The sequence below is a fragment of the Callorhinus ursinus genome, unplaced genomic scaffold (genome assembly GCF_003265705.2).
Source record: "Callorhinus ursinus isolate GAN/ISIS: 27379988/994484 unplaced genomic scaffold, GSC_fseal_2.0 scaffold10, whole genome shotgun sequence".
In the NCBI taxonomy this organism is placed as follows: Eukaryota; Metazoa; Chordata; class Mammalia; order Carnivora; family Otariidae; genus Callorhinus; species Callorhinus ursinus.
Window position 1 is genome coordinate 64,670,724 of NW_027397072.1, and position 21,686 is coordinate 64,692,409.

Here is a 21,686-nt window from a genome sequence, read left to right on the forward strand (position 1 = left end):
CCACTTTGAGCAGAGCAGTGATTTTTAGCCAGAGTTGGTTCCACAGTAAAGGAGCTTCACCCTCCTACCTCCCTCTGATCTCCTGCCATCCCAACTAGAAATCACTGGTCATGGAAGCCTCTTGATGCAGTCCACCCAGAGAATAGGGTAGGTGGAAAGGAATGGAGAATGGTTCTGAAAGAGCAAACAGAAAATGCCTAGCATACCTGGTCATTTCCAGGAAGAAGAAGGGATGCCAGGAAGGCCCTTAATCAATGATATTCTGATAAAGCAGAAAAAAAACTAGCAGCAGTCCATGCCAGCTTCCATTCTTCTAATGAGTTTCCTCATTTCCATTATTTCTCTGCCCACCTGAATGAATCTGCTTCTTATTAGCAAGATGGTTTCCATATTTGCTTTCACTTATACACTCTGGGATTACAGAAACCTGATATTGCTCCATTTCTCTGCAGGAATCTCTACACCCTGCTTGCCTGCTCCCATAAACCTATGCTCCTAGTATAATCATGAATATTTTCACCCATGACTTAACATGGAATTCTCACTCTACAGGGTGCATGAAATTCATGTGGGGAGCTTGCTGAAAGACAGAATCCTGTCCTCACAGGTCCTGAATCAGTAGGTCTGGCCTGGGACTCCGTAATCTCTATTTAAAACAAACATCCTAAGTAATTCTGATACATGTATAATACACGTTGAGAGACTCTGGTATAGTTGCTGCAGCAAAGATAATTGGTACATTTCTGAAAACACTGACATATATACCAATATTATAAAAAATAGATATTTTGGAAAAAGAAATGTAGTGCAAAAGTAGAAACAGAACTACTACTTAATTTATAAGTAAAGCTAAAAAGGGATGCAGTCATTACAATTCATCCTGAATTGCTAGTGATGTCATTTGCAAAGGTTTTACCTTCTCCTATGATTAATCTTCTGTGAATAATGGTTTATTGTGCATTCGCTTTTCATTTATCTAAACACCAACCCCCAAGGCCACCTAATTATTTTTAAACCAACACTGAAATGCACCAGGGCACCTCATACCTTCAAAGAACCTTGCAAATTCTTTTATATTGTCATATGTATTTTTTAATGTGCACAAGCATTCTCCATACTATATGTCAGTTCTAGTAAATATTTTAGGCTATGCTGGCCATATGGTCTCTGTCACCACTCCTCAACCTTGCCATATAGTATGAAGCCAACTACAGACCATACATAAACAGATGAGTGTACTTGTGTTCCAATAAAACTTCATTTGTATTCACCAAACTTCGAATTTCTTATCATTTTCATGGGTCATGAAATATCCTTCTTTAATTTTTCTTCAACCATTTAAAAATGTAAAAAACATTCTTACTTCACAGGCCACACAAAAACAGACAGTGGGTAAGAATTTGTTTACCCCTAATTTTGAACAATCTTGCAGATTATGGTAATTAGAACATAGAGATTTCTTTTCTTATTCCTACATATAAGGCACAAAAGAATGTAGGTCTTTAAGCAATCCATGACAACTACACTTTACAACTGCATCTGAAAGGAAAGAAAAATGATGAATCACAGAGACCTGGGACTGAGTGCCTGCTGCTAGGTTCATCTCCACAGTATTACCTTAGGCTAAAGACTTCTCCTCCATAAGTCTCACTTTCTTCACCTTTTAAATGGGGTTGACTATCCTTACTTCATATGAAAATGAAAAAGATAATATTAAGTAACTCAGCACCTTGCCTGGCACCTGGAATGCTCCTTAATGACGAGCCTGTTTCCCTTTGGTAAAAATAAAAGTAACAGCTGCACTTTCTATTTACTGATTATAATACTAATTTTCAAAATCCTGGTATTCACTTACAACTCCAGTTCTTAACATTAGCTGCATGTTGGAATCGCTTGGGAAGATTTTTAAACTTTTTATGATAGGACCACAACCCAGACCAATTGAATCAGTATCACTAGGGGGATGGAACCCAAGCCTCAATGTTTTTAAAGCTTCCCAGTGTGTGGCCAAGATTGAAAACCATCACCTTTTACCTTGCTACTTTTAAAAACTGAAACTTTGGTACTTTTGTTGTAGTCATGCAAATGTTTGAGAAATAGGTCAGCAACTTAGGAATGCAGGTGGGCATTTTTATCTCAGTCTCTAATGGCCTCTTCTTCCACTTCCTGTGCAACCCTTTTCCTGATATCCTCACTGTAAGCCATTCCTACTACTCTTTTTCACTGACCTCCTGCTATATTTGTTATCCTTCCCCCAATCCCACGGCAATCCCACACTAATAGCCTGGGATGGACCTAGCAGGAGAAGCTCATTTTATAGGCAGATGCCTCAGCACGGAACAAGGAGGAGACTAGGGACATGACCACTTCTCTGATGATGGCAAGCAAAGAAATCAAAACTGCTGAAACCAGACGCTCTGGACATAGCAGGCAAGTTACCGAGGGGCAACTACAGTGGTGATAACTCCACCCGGGGGAGCTAAATGACAGGAAGATATTGAAGGTCAATTGGACTGACCACACCAGAGGATACAGCTCCAAGTGATCTCACTGGTGCCAAGATGGACAGCAATGGAGTCCAAGCAAATAGCAGAGCCCAGAGATGTCACCTAGTGGCTAGCAATTTAAATATTTTTGTTTAACTTTTATATTTTTTCATAACTTTGCACTGGATACATTTTGTTCAAATGTTAGCATTTGAAAAGCATTAATTAATTAAATTTGATAGTTTTGTTAAATAAATTATGCTCATCTTTTTTTCATAAAATGCCAATACCAATATTGCAATACCATTCAAAAAAAAAAAAATTCTGTCATCTTTCCCAGAGTTGTCCTCACTACTTTTATCCCCCCTGATTCATGTGCTGCTTTAGAGGACCTCTTTCCGACTACTTTTAACTGAAGCAAAGCATCAAGACCTAGAAGCTCCATGCCCTAGAACTCTCAATTAGCACTAATGCTTCAAACAAACTGACCCTTCTAAACCCTTCCTCCCTCACTTGTCATGCCTTCACACACATTCATCAATGTTAACAGTGTCTCTCTTCCAGGGCCTACAGTCAGTTAGGTGAGGCAAGAACTCAGAAAATAAAGCATCTATGATTGACACTAGATCAATAAATCTTGAATTTAGCAGCTCCGAAGCTGAGATGAAGAAATGGACTCTGCTAAATGTAAAATCGGTAGTGGCAGAGCATTGCCATGAAATGAAAGTTAATATTGCCTCAGAATCCTGACAGCCATCTGACACGTCATGATTTTTAATATTAGATAAAATGTGGACACCTTTCACGTGCTTAAGGGAAGCCACTTTTTTTCTTTTCTTTTTTTTATTTCTTCTAAGACAAAAGGCATTGGCTATAGAGAAGAATCTCTCATTTCTTTTTCCTTTCACTTCTCCCCATCCAATCTTTCAAGCTCAATACTTTCCCTATTTCCCAAGTTGTTTTTTCACATTTCTAAAAGAATTGGCAAAACTCTGTTTTTTAATAATCCATGGATTTAAAAATTCATAGTTTAGTATGTCTCTAGTCTCAGTAAGCCAAATAACAAATTTGAAATGAATATGCAACTTCCTTTGGCTTACATGGAAAGTAAGAATCATGGTGCAAAGGCAACATTTGGTTGAGTAGGAATTCTCTGTCTGTTCCTGAGAGCAAGGCTTGCTATAAACATGTAAACAACTTAACAAATGAAGATATATTTGCCCAAACCCAACCTCTACAGGGGTGCCACAATTCTGCTGTTTCTATTACATTTCCTTGAGGATAAAAAATTACTTTAAAAGCTATAGATAAATCCTCATCTTAGGAAAACTGCTTGATTTCTGCTCTCCATTTTCCACAGAAATAAATTGCATTCCTAAAATGATTATGAAAATGTTAGTAACCAAATTTTTAAATGCACTGGGTTATTAAGAGATGTCACTTAGAAAAAAGTTCAAGCATTTGTGGTCTTGCTATTTTTGAGTTGTTATTAAGCTTGATATATGCCTTCTGATGCTCTTATCTGCCAAGATAAGCAACCCCCCCACAGAACTTTAAAAAACAACTATTTGAAACAACCACAAATATATAGAAAACTCAAAAGCAAAACTTTTCTGAAATGAAGAAAAAGACTAAGATCTGCTCTCCTCTCTAAGCCTGGAGTGGTGCTACCCATGAAAAAGGAAAGAAAAGTGCTTCCTTACTTTGCCATTGTACCCTCGCAACCACAGGACACTGAGAAACATAATATGCACCCAATTTTTCAATATGCATACTTCCACCCACCTCAATTTCTCTGGGAGAGCCTCAGGGCACACCATATGATTAGTCACAGCTGTGGGCTCCGTGGCCTGGTACCAACACAGAATGTGCTGTCTCACAGGGACATGAGCAAATTGCAGAGGCCCTGCAAGTGAACTGATAGGTCTGCCAGGCTCCCCAGCTTATCATAGTACAACCGGCATCTCAGAGACTCAAGAACTCACAGGCCTGTGCTCCATCAGGGGTTAGGGAGAGCCACATAACCAAAATCAAAATCACCGTAGCTGCTGCTGAAAACCAAAGCTGATGGACAATAAAGATATTGCCTTATACATGGGCAGAATATCACTAATTTCTCGGCTGCTCAGAGGGAAACTTAAATGACTGCAAATTCCAGTGTTGTAGATAACCAACAGTGGAAAAAAAAAAATCACCAAACTCATTTCCTACCATCTTACTAGAGAAAGAAAAGCTGAAGTCAGCACATTGCTCATTTGAATATCAACGTGGAAAGAAAATTGTCTTTTTAGGTCTTCTCCAAGCAAATTTTATTAGAAAGTTTGTACCTGGTCTAGGAAAGTAGCCATTTCAAATTCTGATAGCCCCAAAACTTCACACAGAAAAGATTACAAAGCAGTGAACAGGCCCACCTCACCTAGTAAAATCACCCTCTCACACAGTTGTTCTTTCAGGGCATGGACCAATGCATGTATTTCTATAGAGGTAGATGATGTTTAAATAAACGTATAAACTCCATACAGGTAAATTAAAATTGAGATTTAAAGTTACTTGCCCAATGCCATATTAAATAACAAAATTGGATTCAAATCAACGCTGCCTGGTACTAAAGCTCATTCTCTTACTTTCTATAAACTACTTCACATCACATCTATACATCCCCACCCTGCAGTGACAGCAAGTGAAATTTTTATAACTAGAAAAGTGAGATGTTTTATTCTGCATTAGACCAGAAACTAAATTATGTTAACCTTCGCAAGGAGGAATTGTCATAGCACTTACTATTTACACAGCTTTAAATCTGTCTCCTGGTCCATGGTATTCAGGAGCAACCAAATAACAAATGTTGAAGAATAAATGTCAGGCTACTTTCTGACTATTGTCAAAATATATTAGAAACTGGAAGTTCTTAAAGTGTTCATAAAATTTTTAGACACAATAAAAATAAACTAATACAAAGATAAATGAGGAAATTCCAATGAAAATCGTAACATACTTAGAATTTAAAGACCTACGCAGAATTGAAAGTATTATATAACAAAATGGCTAAAGTCTTAATCAGAGGTAAGGTAAAATCTTAAATGCACTCATTATATAATAAGAAAGAGTAAAACAAGTTAAGCATTCAACTCAGAGAGTTAAAACAAAAGTTAACAGAAGAGAGAGAAATGGAAATACTAAATGTAAAAGTAGAAATTAATGAAAACACAGAAAACACTAGAGAAAATAAAACTAAAAATTGATTCTTCAAAGCTATTAATATTTATAAAATATAGGTATTTCTATCAAAATTAGAAAAGGTACAAATAACTGATAAATGGTTCAAAACCAAGAACTTATCAACAGGCAGAGTGAAGGAAAAAACGAGAATAATGTGAACAATCTCTATCAATAAATTTGACAACCAAATGAGCAATTAAGAATACAAAAGCATTTGTAAAAAAAAAATTCTTCAGAAGAATTTTCAATAACAAAAATAAGCCAACACTTATTAATTTAATAGTTAAAATCCCATTTCCTCAGTTCATTACTGATGATTCACCTACATCCACCACCCAACCCACTACACACACACACACATACATACACACACATATATAACCTTCCAAAAGGCTTAGGCCACATAACTTTAGGAAAACATTTTTCAAACCTAAACCTCTAAGAAACAGATAAAGCTTATAAGATAACAAATTCTTTCAAAGACTACAAAACAAACGAAAGGTATCCAACTGACTCTACAACAAATATATAATCAAGATTCAAAATTGTGCAAAGATATACAATAAACACACTGAAATAGCAGCAAAATTCCTAAATAGGAGCAAATCAAATTTAGCATAGTAAAAAACAAACAAAACAAACAAAACAAACAAAACCTCATGACCACAGAGTGCCAATCCATAAAGAGAAAACTGATTGGCCCATTCAGGATAAGTATTGTTTTTCCTTTGAATTTTATTTATTTTTTAAATTTTAATGTATTTTCCTTAACCTAACATACATGTTATTTTACATTTTTTCATACCAAGTCTTTTTAAATTTTTTTTAATTTAAATATAGTTGACATACGTTACATTAGTTTCAGGGTACAATACAGTGATTCAACTTCTTTATACATTATGTTATGCTCACCACAAGCATAGCTACCATCTATCACCATATAGCACTATTACAATATTATTGACTACATTCCCTATGCTGTACCTTTTATTCCCATGATTTATTCATTCTATAACTGGAAGCCTATAGCTCCCACCCCCCCTTCACCCCTTTTGCCCATATTCCACCCCCTTTTCTTCAGGCAACCATCAGTTTATTCTCTGCATTTATACGTCTGATTCTGCTTATTTGTTTATTGTTGTCATCTGTTTTGCTTTTTAGATTCTACATATGAATGAAATCATATGATATTTGCCTTTCTCATTCTGACTTATTTCACTTTGCCTAATATCCTCTAGGTCCATAACTGTTAGCAAACAAGAGAAAGTAAAGAACTTCCTTAACCCAACACTGGAAATCCACTCAAAAGCCACATTTAATGGCAAATATGATAAACTATTATAATTTATTTAAGCTGAAAGGTGACTATATTATGGGTATTTGTTATATTTTCTACATTTTTCTTTATGCTTAAATTTTTCTTCACAAAATTATAGTTAAATAGAGTATCTGGAGAAAGAGACTGAAGAAAAGGAAAGGATAGAGGACTTTACCATTTACTTATTATAACCTGTCCGAAGAATCTGGTTAACATTGACAAAAGTTTGGATATTTACAAGTATATTGGAAAAAGGTGAGTAAAAAGATTTACCAATGATTTATCCAACACTAATCAATTAAGAAGGCAAGAGACTTTGAATTTGGCATACTCAAATGGCTATCACTTAAGATGTTTATTAAAAAACAATGAGAATGGTTTTCATCAGTTCTATTGTCACTGTTGTTGTTTTCACCAAATGAATATAATAGCTTTTAAAACAAATCACCTCTGGTGACATCCTCCACAACCGACCTCTATTGAGTTAGCCTCCCAAGTACCCTGATATGTGCAGATATTGTCCTAGAGAGTAAACATAAGAATGTATTCTATGGGAAGTAAAACTCACCACCTGTTGTAAATCCTTTGATTGGGCTGGTTTACATGTTAGTTTCCTCTAACTTTGTTTAGCTTCTATCAGTCTCCCTAACTGTAACCAAACTGTGTACCCTGGCAAAACTGAAATTCCGGGACAGTGAAACTGAGAATAAGATTCTCTTCTGTGTTCTAATTCTGAGGTTCTGTCAAGAGGCTGACTAGCCCATAGCATCAATCTTTTCACTTTCCAATACCAATAATGCCAATGTGAGAGAAAGTTATAAAGCTTTGTTTAATGTGATCCTTAACTTCTTGGGATATGCTTGGACACAGTGAAATGGGTTCCGTATATTAATTCAGCAGCTCCTACACCCTTTTTCCTCCATAGTCATGTTATAATTTTTCCTATTCTGAAGAACTTTTCCAATTCCCACGGTTTTTATTTTGTTTTATTAAATTTTCTTCTAAAACTTGTGTGTGTTTGAAAAGAAAGACATGAAGCTATAGTCCCTAAGCTTCTTGATCAATCTAGCAATTATAAGTATTATATCTCTAGTTTTATGTTTTTCTCAATTTTGAGTTCTCTAAGCAATTATCGATAAATGTAAACTGCCACCCAGAAAATTGTTAGAAATGTCATGGGAGCTGTTGGACTGTATTGGTAAGAACTCATTTTAAGGGTTAGAATTCTCATAAGAATAGGCAGTCTCTCTGTACAGAAGTACTCCATTCTGTGATTCTTTTTTTCTATATTTTGGAGGGTTATGGCATAAGTTGGCTATAAAATTCCAAATAGCTTTCTGAATAAATACTAGTGATAAAGAAGGCTATTATCTTGCTTATTCCCTTGCTTGAAATCATCTAAAACTGATTCATCATCCCACTTCTCTCTAGAGTAATTTCTTTCTCAGATAGCAATAAGGTCCAAATGTTGAAATAAAGAAACCAGTCATGTGAGAATAAGTGGTCCCCATGATTTCTATCCTTTCTGTGTCCAGAAGAGGGAATGTACTAAAACCTGTTCAGCCACCTTGGAGGTGAGTTAATTCATATAGAGCTCCACCATCTTAAAGCATTCCCATGATGAATAGCTTAGGCTCAATCATAAAATGGCAAATATACCTCCAGGAACACAGAATGTGTTTCCAAGTTTTCAATACAACAGTTATTTACTTCTGTGGAAGTGCCTGGAGGAAAGGAGAAAGGAAAAGATGATCAATTTTCTTATGTCATCCACTTCTGCTGTACCACCAACTAGTTCTCAAGGTATGTCAATGTTTCATGTCTCTCTTGAGGAATCAATATTTATAAACTTCTGCCCCTTTACTCTCTTCATTCATTTTGCTCACTCAACAGGATCGGTTATGTTAATCAAAGGCTTTTTGCCAGGATATTATGCATGTGGATATTTATAACTATATATTTGCAGTTTAGTGTCATATGCCTTTAGCCACACAAGGATTTAACTTAAATACGGGCTATGGTGCATTATGTAAACAAAGGTCCAGTGACTATTAAATAATTATAATTCATTGTTTAAAAATGTACTGTATTGAATTTACTTAACATAGAAGGTAAAATTAAGCCAAGTGTTGAACAGAGATTAAATTAAAGAAGATCTCACAGAAATACAGACTCACCCACTATATCTTGTAGTAAAGATCTGAGGGAAAAAGAACAAACACTAAATGGTAATATGATAAAAACACGTTTCTATTACCATTAAATTCCTGTGAAAGTGTCATAAAGTTTCAACCTACAACAGGTATAGACCATAGTAGGAAAAAGGCCAAGTTTAAAGACTGGTGTAGATTGGAAAGGCCACTTATCAAACTGAACAGCAGTTTCTGGGACAAAATATCCCACCCAGTCCCAATATCTCACTATCACTGTCAAATGGTCAGTTCTGATTCATCAGTCCTTATTAGGTATATGCTGGAAACCATGATAAAATATTAGAGTTAATCAGAATATTAGTGACAAAATTTAGAGGAACTTCAAATATGCAGGTTCCAGGAGAATGTGCTTATTAGGCACATACCAGAAAAATCTGTCTTCCATAATCATATGTAAGTATTTATATTATACAAAGATATCTAAAACCAAGAAAATAGTTTATATCCATACCTTCCATTGTAAAGGGTAGAAAAACTACCTAACCTTTTAGATGTTTTAATTTTGTCAGTCAAATATTTATTTCAAGTCTAATATGACAAAGTGTATTGGATACTGGGTGGACACACGTATACAAAAGTACGCTTTTACTAAAGTATACTATTAACAAAAGTATAAAATGTTATGTGAATTGTAAAGTGGAAGAAATTATTTATTCATAAAGAGTTCAGTAGATCAAAGAAACTAAAAATGGAAGGGCCAAGCATGAGTAAAGAATGCCACATAAACTAAGAAGCCCAGAATATGGTTGGCAGTCATGACTGGTCTAGATAGCAGGAGCCCAGGGTATTACAAGGAAATACCAAAGGGAATATTACAAGATAAGGCTGGAGAAGGAAGATGGGACTGTCTTATTTGTGAAACTTCTAATCCCTAAAGTGGAAATTGTATTCTTAACTCAGTGGACAATTAAAGAGTCATTGATGGTTTTTAAACACAGAGAGTACCACCTAGTAAAGATACTATAATGATACTACCAATAACAATACGATAGTACCAAGAACAGTAGCAATAATAGATTCAGTGTTGTCTCACCTACTTGTAATAACTATACAGACATAAAAAGTATTGTTGGAATAAATCCTATAATAAAACATTAAATCTCTCAGAAGTTTATAACCTCCCTTGGGGTCTAAGCACATCTCTACTCTTATCTGACCATATCCATTTGTTCTTCCTCCAGATTACAATAAAATAGCATGTGTAAGGGTTGAGCTGAAAAAATTCTCCAGTCCTCAAGCAAGTATTTAACTTGAACAGTACATATTGGAAAGGGCAGAAAAACTCAAAGAATAAGAGCAAGATGAGTAATTAGTATTAATTAGTGTCAATTGCTGTTTTTCCTGAAAAACAGCTCATGCTGGGGAAGCAACGGTATGGTGTGGGCTGAAAGTATGCCAACAGCTTTCTTGAATTTCACCAACCTTACATTTTTTTAAAAAATTGAACATCATTTTATTTTATTCAAGAAGATTGATCAGGAGGAAACAGCTTTGCTTAATGAGATAATATTGCATTTGATTGTTGGCTTTCGTGTGGCTGTCTGGATTTGGAAGAGGCAGTTCTCACTTGGCTCTGTTTTCTGACATGAAATGAGCTTTGAAGATTAACCAGCCATGTGGTATGTGCACCCCCAATATCATATGTTGTCTTGTACTTACTGTCAACAGGAGTCTCTTTTTTATCTATTCTTATCATTTGCTTCATATCCATATTGGAACTTCCTATTATTATAGAAGCAGAAAATTGCAGCACTTGATTATGAAACAAGGTCCACTATATCTGAAACATTTCCCACTGGCCAGTTTAAAACCTGTCTCTGCAATCCTGACACAACTAATGCAATGGACAGCCTTTCACATCCAAAATAATATATCTCTTTCCCTAGGGCAAAGTCCAAAAACAGCATGAAATTCAGGAATGTGCCACAGGCCAATAGCAAATTTTCAGGTTTTTTTGTTTTTCTAATTTAACTTGATAAAATTGCAAGCACATCGCTAACTCTTCTTGGAGTTACAGAAAAAAATGTATATGATATCAAAACCCTGTCAGGATGTTATTTTTCTTATTTTCATTGCTATTATTATTATCATATTATTATAATTACTATTATAAAGTCTTTGATTTTCACAAAAATCAAATAATCCCACCAATATTAGTTTCATAAATTATTCAATAAACATTTATTCTTAGAGCTGCTGCATACAGCCATTCTCCCTACAACCCATCTTTAATGCACTTATAAAAAGCTTCATCTTAAGTAGGATGTGACTTTATTCTCAATCCCATAGTCTCTGACGACTTTAAGTCTCAGAAAGACCATTGATACATGTGAACTGAGGTATATAGCAGCTCAGAGTAGTAAGCATGACCTCTGTAGTTTCATGGTTGCTGCTTATGATTGTGTCAGTTTAATTTTAATCCCTAACCCCATGTCTCTTCCTCCTGTCTTGTCAAACAGAATTTTAGCTGAGTCAACCATTTAAATATCTTTATGTTTTTCCAAGGACAATGCAGAAAGTTTGCAAAAACGTGTTGGAAGAAGAAGCTATGTCCCTCTGATTTTTATGTGCTTATATAAAAATGTAAAGTGTGAAGAAATGTACAGTCTATTCTCAATTATTGGTTTACGTGAATTTAGTAAGCTGGACTGTGCTCAACTTGCAAATCACCTTAAAAAGATCATTTTAAACTCAGTTATTTAGAATTCTACATGTGGTTCCTGCCACCAAACAACTCCATTTCAAGTACAGCCTATAAATTCATGGTTGGAAAGAAAGGCAATGAAAAAGTGGGGCCTGGGGACGCCTGGGTGGCTCAGTCGGTTGGTTCAGGTAATGATCCCAGGGTCCTGGGATCAAGTCCCGCATCTGGCTCCTGGCTCAGCAGGGAGCCTGTCTCTCCCTCTGTCTGCAGCTCCCCGTGCTTGTGCTCTCTCTCTCCTTCTCTCTCTGACAAATAAATAAATAAAATCTTTAAAAAAAAAAAAAAGGAAAAAGAAAAAGTGGGGCCGTTGGTTACTACCAGAACCTTCCCAGCTTCTGGGAGGTCATGTAGGAAGATGGAAACTTACAAGGGGGTATGGGTCTTGGGGGAATAATCCCACGGGTTTATACATACAGACTTATGGGACAATGGATTCAATGCACCAATGACACCAGGAGTGTGGCCCTGGTAGAAGGGATGTAGGGGGTCAGGTATTTAGGGGTGCAATGTAGGCACCATATTCAATAGTTGGAGTTCCTCATGAGAGTTGACCAACTTTGTGTGTTACCCAACAAAAAAATGTTAAGTTATGGATTTCTTATTTTATTTTTAACTAAGTTACTCATCGGAACACTCTGTTTTTCTACCGTTAGAGGGACTTAACTTGCAAATGTAATCATATTTTGATGTTAGCCTAAACAAGGCACATCTTAAAATTGAAACCAATATCACTTTTAAAACCATTTTACGTCCTCTCTAATTTTGAATTTTCCTCATGGTTTCTTTCTCATGGTAGAATGATATTACTGTATACTTACACAGTATTTTGTTCATTTTAAAGCACTTCAGACCTACTGTCTAATATGTTCTTGGCCTTATAACACCTTTATAACATAACACCTCATATAGAGATGAACAGAATGCTGTGTTTATCCTCAAAATCCTCATTAAATGTTACAGAGGTACTGGAGTGTAAAGACATATTATAATCCAGTGTGAAGTATGATAATTGAATATAGAAGTTAATAATTAACAAAAATAATAATAGTAACTGTAGTTATATTTATTGAGCCCATACGGTATAACAAGTGTTCTTCTGTCTTATTTTTTATTGTATTCTGATAACTACCCAATGATAGAGACATTATTATTATTTTAAATAAGAGGCCTCATGCGAGGCACAGGGAAAGGAAACAACTTACCCACGGTAACACAGCTACTAAAAGATGGTATTAGGATTTGAACCCAGCTAGTCTGACTTCAGAACCCCAAGTAAGAGGGGGCCACCGTCCAGAAGAGAGAGTGATTAATCTCTTCTGTAGGAGGGTTTTGAAAGGTGAATAGATGTCAGTGCGGGTATGAGACCAAATTGCTGGGGATGAGTGCTTCAGAAAGAGGGAGTATCCTGAGATAAAGCACAGATATAGGATAGAACCTTGAAACTACAAACAGTTCAAAAATGTTACATCTCAGTCTGAGGGAATAAACAGAGAAAGATGCAGCTGCAGAGATAAGCTGGAGAATGAAGCTGTGGAACCTTGAATGGCATTCTGAGGAGTGTCAACTTAAGATCAAGGGCTGCAGGGAGAAGGGGAGGACTGTACGGGCTAGAACGAAGGGCTCACATTTGTGTTTTAGAAAAATCACCATGGTCATAATATAGGGAATAAATGGGAGTGTGGGAAGAGCCAAGACAAGAAGAATGATAGGCCTCTTGCACCATCCAGCCAAAACAAGAGTGGGGCCTTGAGAGCATGGGTGCAGCGATGATAGAGGAAAGAGGACAGATGCAAAAGAAATCTGAGGAGATAAAGAGATTTGGGTAGTGGTTTGAGAATGAGACAGCTGAGCAGACTAGACTAACTTGAGGAGTTCCCTTGGGAGACTCTTCAGCTTGTGGTACAATTCTAAATAATTAACTGTGGTGAAATCACTTTCATTGAAGACATGAAAATTGGAGGTTTCTTTTGAAAATGGAACAAAAATAATGAACTGTTTTAAGTTCTTTTACAAGTCAAATCAAATGCAACTTTTCTGACACAGTTACCTACCAGCTAAGAAACTTAAAAATACTTCAAGGGAAAAACACATCATCATTGTGCCAAAATGACTCTTTACAAGGCATTAGTCATCACTATATAGGAGCTTTTCCCCTCGTTTTAAGAGCTTACATTAAATAACACCAAATCTTAGTTTCTGTAGCCACAAAATAAAGACAGTGCCTATTCTACCACTCATCTACTGCAGAGTTTTGCAACCTTGGTGCTATAAGTGATTCCGTTTTCTGTCTGTGGAAACACAATCTACTAAAGATGGGGGCAGTTTCAGATAAAACACCCAGCATGTTCATATCAGTTTTCAAGGAGCCCTTCTATGGAGGTTTGTGGAGCACAATTTTAAAAATCAGTACTCCATGAAACTCAGGAATTTTCTATGGTATTCTGTTAAATGCTTTTTGATTATAAGTTAATTTTAGTTCATTTGCTTCTGAAAAAAATCTGGGATGAATGCTTCTTAAGTCCTGGGAAGAATCAATCATAAGAAAACTTACATCTAAAACAAAAAAAAGAAAACTTGCATCTTAATTCAGAGAAAGGATAAGGAATGATTCTTTATTTGCTTAATTGATTTTATGGGTGTGGATTCTGAAGAGAGACGGAAGTTTTATTAGAATGATCTTGCGGGGCACCTGGGTGGTTCAGTAGGTTAAGCGTCAGACTCTTGGTTTCTGCTCAGGTCAGGGTCTCAGGGTCCTAAGATGGAGCCCTGTGTCAGGCTCTACACTCAGCAGGGAGTAGGCTTGAGGATTCTCTCTCTCCCTCTCCCTCTGCCCCTCCCCCCACTCTCTCACTCTGCCTAAAATAAATAAACAAATCTTTTAAAAAAATGCTCTTGCAATGATCTCAGAGAATAGTTAAAATGTGGATGGCAGAGGGGAAAGAGGAGAAGGGGATAAATCATAAAAACATACACCAAAAAAGAACACCATTCACACTGTACTTAAAAGATGAGGAATATCTTACTCCTTCCTAACAAATTTCTAATCTGCACGCTTTCACAAGTTTCCAAGGCACTAATACTGATACTAATCCTGTCCACCAACTCAAGAGTTAGAGAATTTCCAAAGGTATCAGACTTGAAAGACTGGTTTAAGTAAGCAAGCATCTCATTAATTCAAATAACGTCTCTCAGTACAGTGATTAGCACAGAATAGATGTTCATAGCCATAAACCCAAAGTGATATAGCCCAAACTATTACTATATCAGATTGAAGCATAGTAATTTATGTGTATATTGTATATGTGTATAATGTATACTGTAAAGAAGGTAACCTCAACGGCACAGCTAAGAAGTCCAGGAGCCTCTTTCTAACTCGGGTTCAGAAAAGTAAATCCTTAGCAGTCACTATCAGCTGGGCTTGGTTTAAAAAAAGAAAAGGCATGTACATTTAATTTGTAAATTGACAACTGTTCTTCTGCTGTTACAGGGTAAAGAAAAGCAATATATCATCTACTTGATAATTCTAAAGGACTAGATACCACTAAAAGGCAATGGAGATGAAAACTAGATTCTAGATTTCTGTGGAAGTACAAAATATTTTGTTACATGCAAGAGAACACGAGGGGATTGAGTTTTTTAAAAGTTTTATAAGAAATGAAGAATTTTTAGACTGTGTTAAGTCCTGTGAGTATATTCATGATATTTACGTATGGCACATATAATTTTGAGCAAACAATAAGCACACAGGAAGAAAAATCCTTTTATTTCCAAAATAATTTGTTGGATTAAAAGCTTTACATATCTTAAAATATTTCCATTCTAATTTCCTCAAGCGAAATTTCATTTACATATGTAATACAACATTTAGCAATATAAAAATAAACCCAACTCCCACAGAATCATTTGTGAGGAGGAAATCTTAAATGCGTTCAAAAGACAATGAACCAGTTGTACCACCCAGCAGTTATATATCTCGATATAAGATTAAAATTTCCCAAACTCTTAACTGAGCCAAAATGAGTCAATTATAGGGAAAAGAGGGTATTATCCATGGCAATGGCACAAAGGAGGATCAAATCTCTCTCCTCTAAGGAGGGGCCTCTAAAGAGTTCTTAGATTTTGGATCTTAAACATGGCCTTTGGTTATCTCTTTCCATGTTCAAGTCAGGTCCTCCTTTATCTAAATGTTTTTTTAAGCATTAACTGCCTGGACAATGATATTATTTTACCTCATTCCTCCACCTTCACCCCAACTGTTTATTAAAACACTGAGGGGAAAATAATCTAGGCATCTGGGAGATGTCAGCCTGTCACTGCCACAGTGACAGAGCAGCTATAAATGTTGGCAGGGATGTGACTTGCCTTGCAATAAGGATCCGTCTCCAGCAAGGCACACAGCAATATACAAGTTCTACAGCTAACCTGAGTTGTCAACAATGAATTGCAAAAGCCTGGTTTGTGTGCATCTAAGGATATTTACCTTTATCAAATGGCTTTGTTTGTTTTCCATGGGGAACAGATTTCAAAAGATCTAGAACTGGTAACTTGTATTGATAACTTTGGGGGTTTTAGGAGTTTTTTCTGATAACTTTGTTTTTAATTTATCAGTTGTGCTTTCCAGAGACAATCCAAAAAGGTCAAGACTCTAGATTCCTGAGGAGCTGATACCCAAACATTTTTCCAGAAGAAGGACTTTGAATCAGCATAAGTAAGGAAGTAATTTCCATGCTCTGACATCAGCCTAGAAACAATCATTCTACACATTTATATTTTGCATATTAAAATTTACAATGAACTTTAATGTACTTTATTTCCTATAGTCTTTGAAAATAGAAGACAGCGTAGAGGGGGGAAAAAAAAGCATTGAACAGAGCAGCAAGATACGCAGATTCCAGGAATGGTCATGTCATCACAGGAAGAAATCTGGGTTCCTGGAAAAGTCACCTTGCTTTTTTAGGCCTGCTTCTCTTCTATAAAAAGAGGATTAGATAGAAAATATCTAAAGTAGTTGTAGTTCCAACATTCTGCTATTCAAGGTAGAACAAACATAATTATCAATGAGTGAATTTCTTTTCTCCACACTAACGAGAACAGAAGACTAAGAGAGTTTAGGTGATGTGGCCAAAAGCATATGTCTAATAAGTGTTGACCCCAGCCTGATTCCAGACATTTGCATGGAGCCTCCAGTAAGTGACCCCACCCTTTCATGGAACCAGTAAGGTCAGCAGGCAGTATCAATGGCTCTTACCTTGTGTTGCCAGATTTAGCAAATAAAAATATAGGATGTCTAGTTAAATTTGAATTTTAGATAAACAATACATCTTTAGTATAAGCATGTACCATATACTATTTTAGATATACTTATATTTTTAAAATATTTGCTACTTTTTTGAAACTCAAATTTAACTGGTTACACTGCATTTTGTCTGGAAATCCTACCCTTATTCCATGAAGGAATGGGATAGAGGTTTCAAGGTACCTGCTGCACCCACTCACCTCTAAAATCCATGTGGATATCCTATGCCAGAGTCTCTTAGACACTGAAATTTCCCCATTCCATAGTACCTCCTCCCTCCAGAACACTGGTGCTCTGGAAAGAAGGAACACTTCTCTATTCCTTAGCTGTCTTAAAAAGGTCTATTCATCCATTTTCTCTCTGTCAGTCTTACTTCTGAAGATATGAAGCAAGTTTCTGGCATTCTTCCATGACAAAGTCCTCTACTTGATTCATCCCATCTGACATTACAATCACCTCCATGCTGCATTCTATACACTCACCTACTTTCCATTCCTCCAGAAAGGATCTCTAATTCTGGATTCTTACCATATGTTTTGGAAATACATGGATTCTGGCGATCTCAGTGAGAATTTAATCTGTATTTCTGGTATGGGAACTCTCCATAGAGTTGTCCTCCTGCTACCTCCCGCTGCCAAAACTTTTCAAGCTTCCAAATATTACCCCTTACTCTTGGTTGGGTGCCCTGTCACTCTCAGCTTGCTTCAGAGATAGCATCACAGAGAGCAGCAAACCTGAGGTATGGAATAAGAACTAGTCTAGAACCTTTTTTTTATATAAAATGGTATCTTCACAGTTGGCCAGAACTGTGCTGTACAATATGATAGCCACCAGCCACCTGTGGCTATTTAACTTTAAATTAAAGTGAAATAAAACTAAAAATTCAGTTCCTCAGTCACGCTAGCCACATTTCAAGTGCTCAGTAGTCACATGTGGCTCCTGACCACAGCACTGATCAGTACAGGTGTGGTATATTCCCATTGTTATACAAAGTTTGAAGAGGACTACTCTAGATCAAAGGTCAACAACCTTGTTCTGTTAAGACCCAGATAATACATATTTGGGGCTCTGAGCCATACTGTCTCTATTTCATATTCCTCTTTGTATTTTACAATGCTTTAAAAATTAAAAACTATCCTTAACTATTACTATGTTATATAAACTAGTATTACACTAAATGAAATGTCAGACAGATGAAGACAAACATCATATGATTTCATTTATATGTGGAATCTAAAAAACAAAGCAAAAAGACAGAAACAGACTCATAAATACAGGGAACAAAGTGATAATCATCAGAGGGGAGGCAGATGGAGGGCGGGTGAAATCGGTGAAGAGGACTGAGAGGTATAAACTTCTAGTTATAAAATAAATGTCACAGAGGTGAAAAGTACAGCATATAGACTATAGTCAAATATTGTAATCATGTTGTATGGTGACAGATGGTAACTACATTTACCATGCTTGAACACTGAGTAAATGCATGGAATTGTTGAATCATTATGTTGTACCTCTGAAACTACTGTAACATTGTATGTCAACTCTATTTAAAAAACAAAAATTGTTTAAGTACATACATACATACATATGTAAAACTATCCTTAACTAGCAGTCAGACAAAAATTGTCCACATGCCAGATTTAGCCCACAAGTCATAATTTGCCAACCCCTCCTCTAGATCATTCCCCTCACTGAAAAAAACAATTATGTCCACCTTCCAATTTTCCTTTTTATCAGCAACTCTGTCTCCTCCACGATCCCTCGGTTAACTCTCCTGGCTCTGATCACTTCACCTTAAGTCCTCAAGTTGCCTCAACTTTTATTATATTCTGCATTTAGAATCACTCAGAATAATCTCTCATATAGTTTTCCCCCATGAAAAGATTGAAGGATTTACAATGATTTTTATCTTAGTAAGTTTTATCTCTCAAAAACCAGGTAACAAGGTACATGAAGGCCCTCCCTGTGTCTTCTTTTCTACTTGTCCCACTTCTCTGGATTACCTAACATTAGCTTGAAGCAACAAGACAAAGTATGTGCTGAGTGATAGGTACTCACCTTACATTTCACAATATTATGGAGTACAAAAAAGTCTCAAAATATTTTTTGTGAAGTCTGGTTAAATATGAATTATATATGATGTTTTTATATATTCTACAATATATGATCTATATAATACATACTCATTAGACTTCTTGCCATACTAAAATAGAAAACTGGGGAGGTAGGTATTCTGTTCATTCACACTCCTTAAGGGTTTTCTTACTTTTGGTTTTCCCTACATAGAAAAGAAAATTGGAGAAAGAGGAAAGAACTAGGGGATCTGAGGTTAAAACCTACTTTTTAGGAGTGCAATAGGCAATGAAGATTTAATAGAAGACTACAGCATTCAGTATTTAAAAAGTTGTATGTGACTCCTGTCAACCCAGCAACTATAGCCAAAGCTAGCTAATTAAAGTGTAATATCCGCTTTAGACATGACCTAGTCAAACTTCATTTTTTTCTCCTGGTTGAAGAAATGAATGAGAAACCTAACTGCATTGAACTCTAGACCAAGGCAGATGTCTTTGCTTTAAAAGCAAAGACAACTGACCAACTGCTAGATAAAAACCATATTTTCAAAACCTGTATTTTTCTCTTCCAAGTTTGAACTTGCACTAAATACATTTTACTTTTTAAGGCACAGAGAAAGATAGGATTGTTGCATCCTAATATGACTGTTCCATAGACAATTCAGTTTATTTCCTCAAGATCTGCTTGTATATGCAAGTCTCTTAACATTTCTTCCTTCATGTGGAAAGATACACCCACATTCATTCAGGGATTTAATTTACTTTGAAAATCGATTTCATTTAACATGCAGCATGATCTCAATATTTAACAGCTGTGTTAACAGGAATTGATATACTGAACAGTTCTGCTAAAAGCTAGTAATCTGATACCCTGTCTCTACAAAATGTGAGAGAGTACAAAAATATGCTGAGTTATAAAGTGTAATGGAGCTGAAAAGTAAAAACTTAAAAATCAATTAGCTGGCATCTAATGTTAGAAAGAGTGACTGCTTGAGATATATTTTGAATTTCTTTTTTACAAATCTTACTTCTGTCATTTGGTACAATATCTAAGTGGAATGATAGAGACAGGATAATAATTCAGTACAACATGGTACCATGTTTTTCACAGTACAAAAAAGATTGAAATGGATACATTACCAATACCTGGACTATTTTCATTAATTGGCCTTCATTGTGTAAATTATGATGCGAGAATATGTACTAGTTACAGACAGGCTAAAATACCCAGGACTTGGCAACCTCATTTTCTGAAAGTCAATCAAGAGAGAGAGAACACTGGGTAAATCATGAATTCCCCAAATGTGAGCAAAGTGGCCCACTTTTCCTCAGGCAGGGACCCAGCCCACTGTAGCAGCATGACACAGGACACTGCATTGGCAGCCTGGGGCCGTGCTGCTAAAAGGGAGTGACAACGAGAGGAGACGCTATTTCCACATGAGTAAGGCCACTTTTCAGTTCTTTTGCAAAGAGCTGACATATCTGATTATAGCAAAGACTGCCCATCCGCAAGGAGAAATTGATGTGCACAAGGAAACTGCTATCATTTTTGGAGCCCCGCTGTAAACAGGGAATGACGATTTCTGCCACACAGGGGTAGAGACAAGATTGCCAAAGGTTGTCAGGGCAGGTGAGACTGATCTTTATTTAGAGAATTCAGTAAGTTTCTCCATCTGAAGATTGTTTAAAAAAAGAAAACCATTAAAATCCATTTTAGACAATCCCTGGGTAGAATATAAAACAGAATTTCAAAAGTAAGAGCTGTGTATTTATGTTAGGTGACACTTTATGTTGTAGATGAACAATGTGGTCAGTTGCCAAAAGGTTTTACACCTCCCTACCCAATGCTATAAACCTCCAAACCTAAATACTGGTTTACAGAAGGCCTTGGAGATATAAGTTAGCAGAAACTCACCATCTTGGTAAGAATTAACTGTCACTATTCTACATTGTGATTTAGGCTGATTAGATTAGTGTAACTCCTTGAGTACACACAAGACAGTTAAACCAAGAAGAAAAGCAATGAGGAATAATTTGTCAACTTGAAAATTTTGTGGTTATAAAAGTATATTGGAATGGAAAAGAATGATATAATGTCATATACACACAGCAGGCTGATAATTTGCATCAAATCTAAAACAGGAAACAGGAATGGGAGAATGGGGATTTATAAATATTATTCTACAATATCTAGGAGAAATGGTGCTCTGACTCTAATCAACTGGTACTGATTCACTGGGCAGAAAAAAGCTCATGTGGAAAAGAGCAATTCACTACGGTTCCCAACGTTCCCTAAACTGTATTCCCTGGAGCACAAATCATTTCGTTAAAACAAAAAACAAACAAACAAAAAAATTCATCATCTAGTAACTTTAAAA

At 36.1% G+C, this 21,686-nt stretch overlaps 1 long non-coding RNA gene across 3 annotated transcripts in view; it reads right to left on the reverse strand.

Annotated features, from left to right (window-relative positions):
- Nucleotides 1-4,389, reverse strand: part of LOC141373619 (uncharacterized) — a 419,005-nt gene extending 414,616 nt beyond the window's left edge. For all 3 annotated transcript variants that reach the window (XR_012379822.1, XR_012379821.1, XR_012379823.1), the window contains exon 1: nt 4,272-4,389. This is a non-coding gene — a long non-coding RNA (uncharacterized lncRNA). The remainder of the gene's footprint in view (nt 1-4,271) is intronic.
- Nucleotides 4,390-21,686: the final 17,297 nt, after the last annotated feature.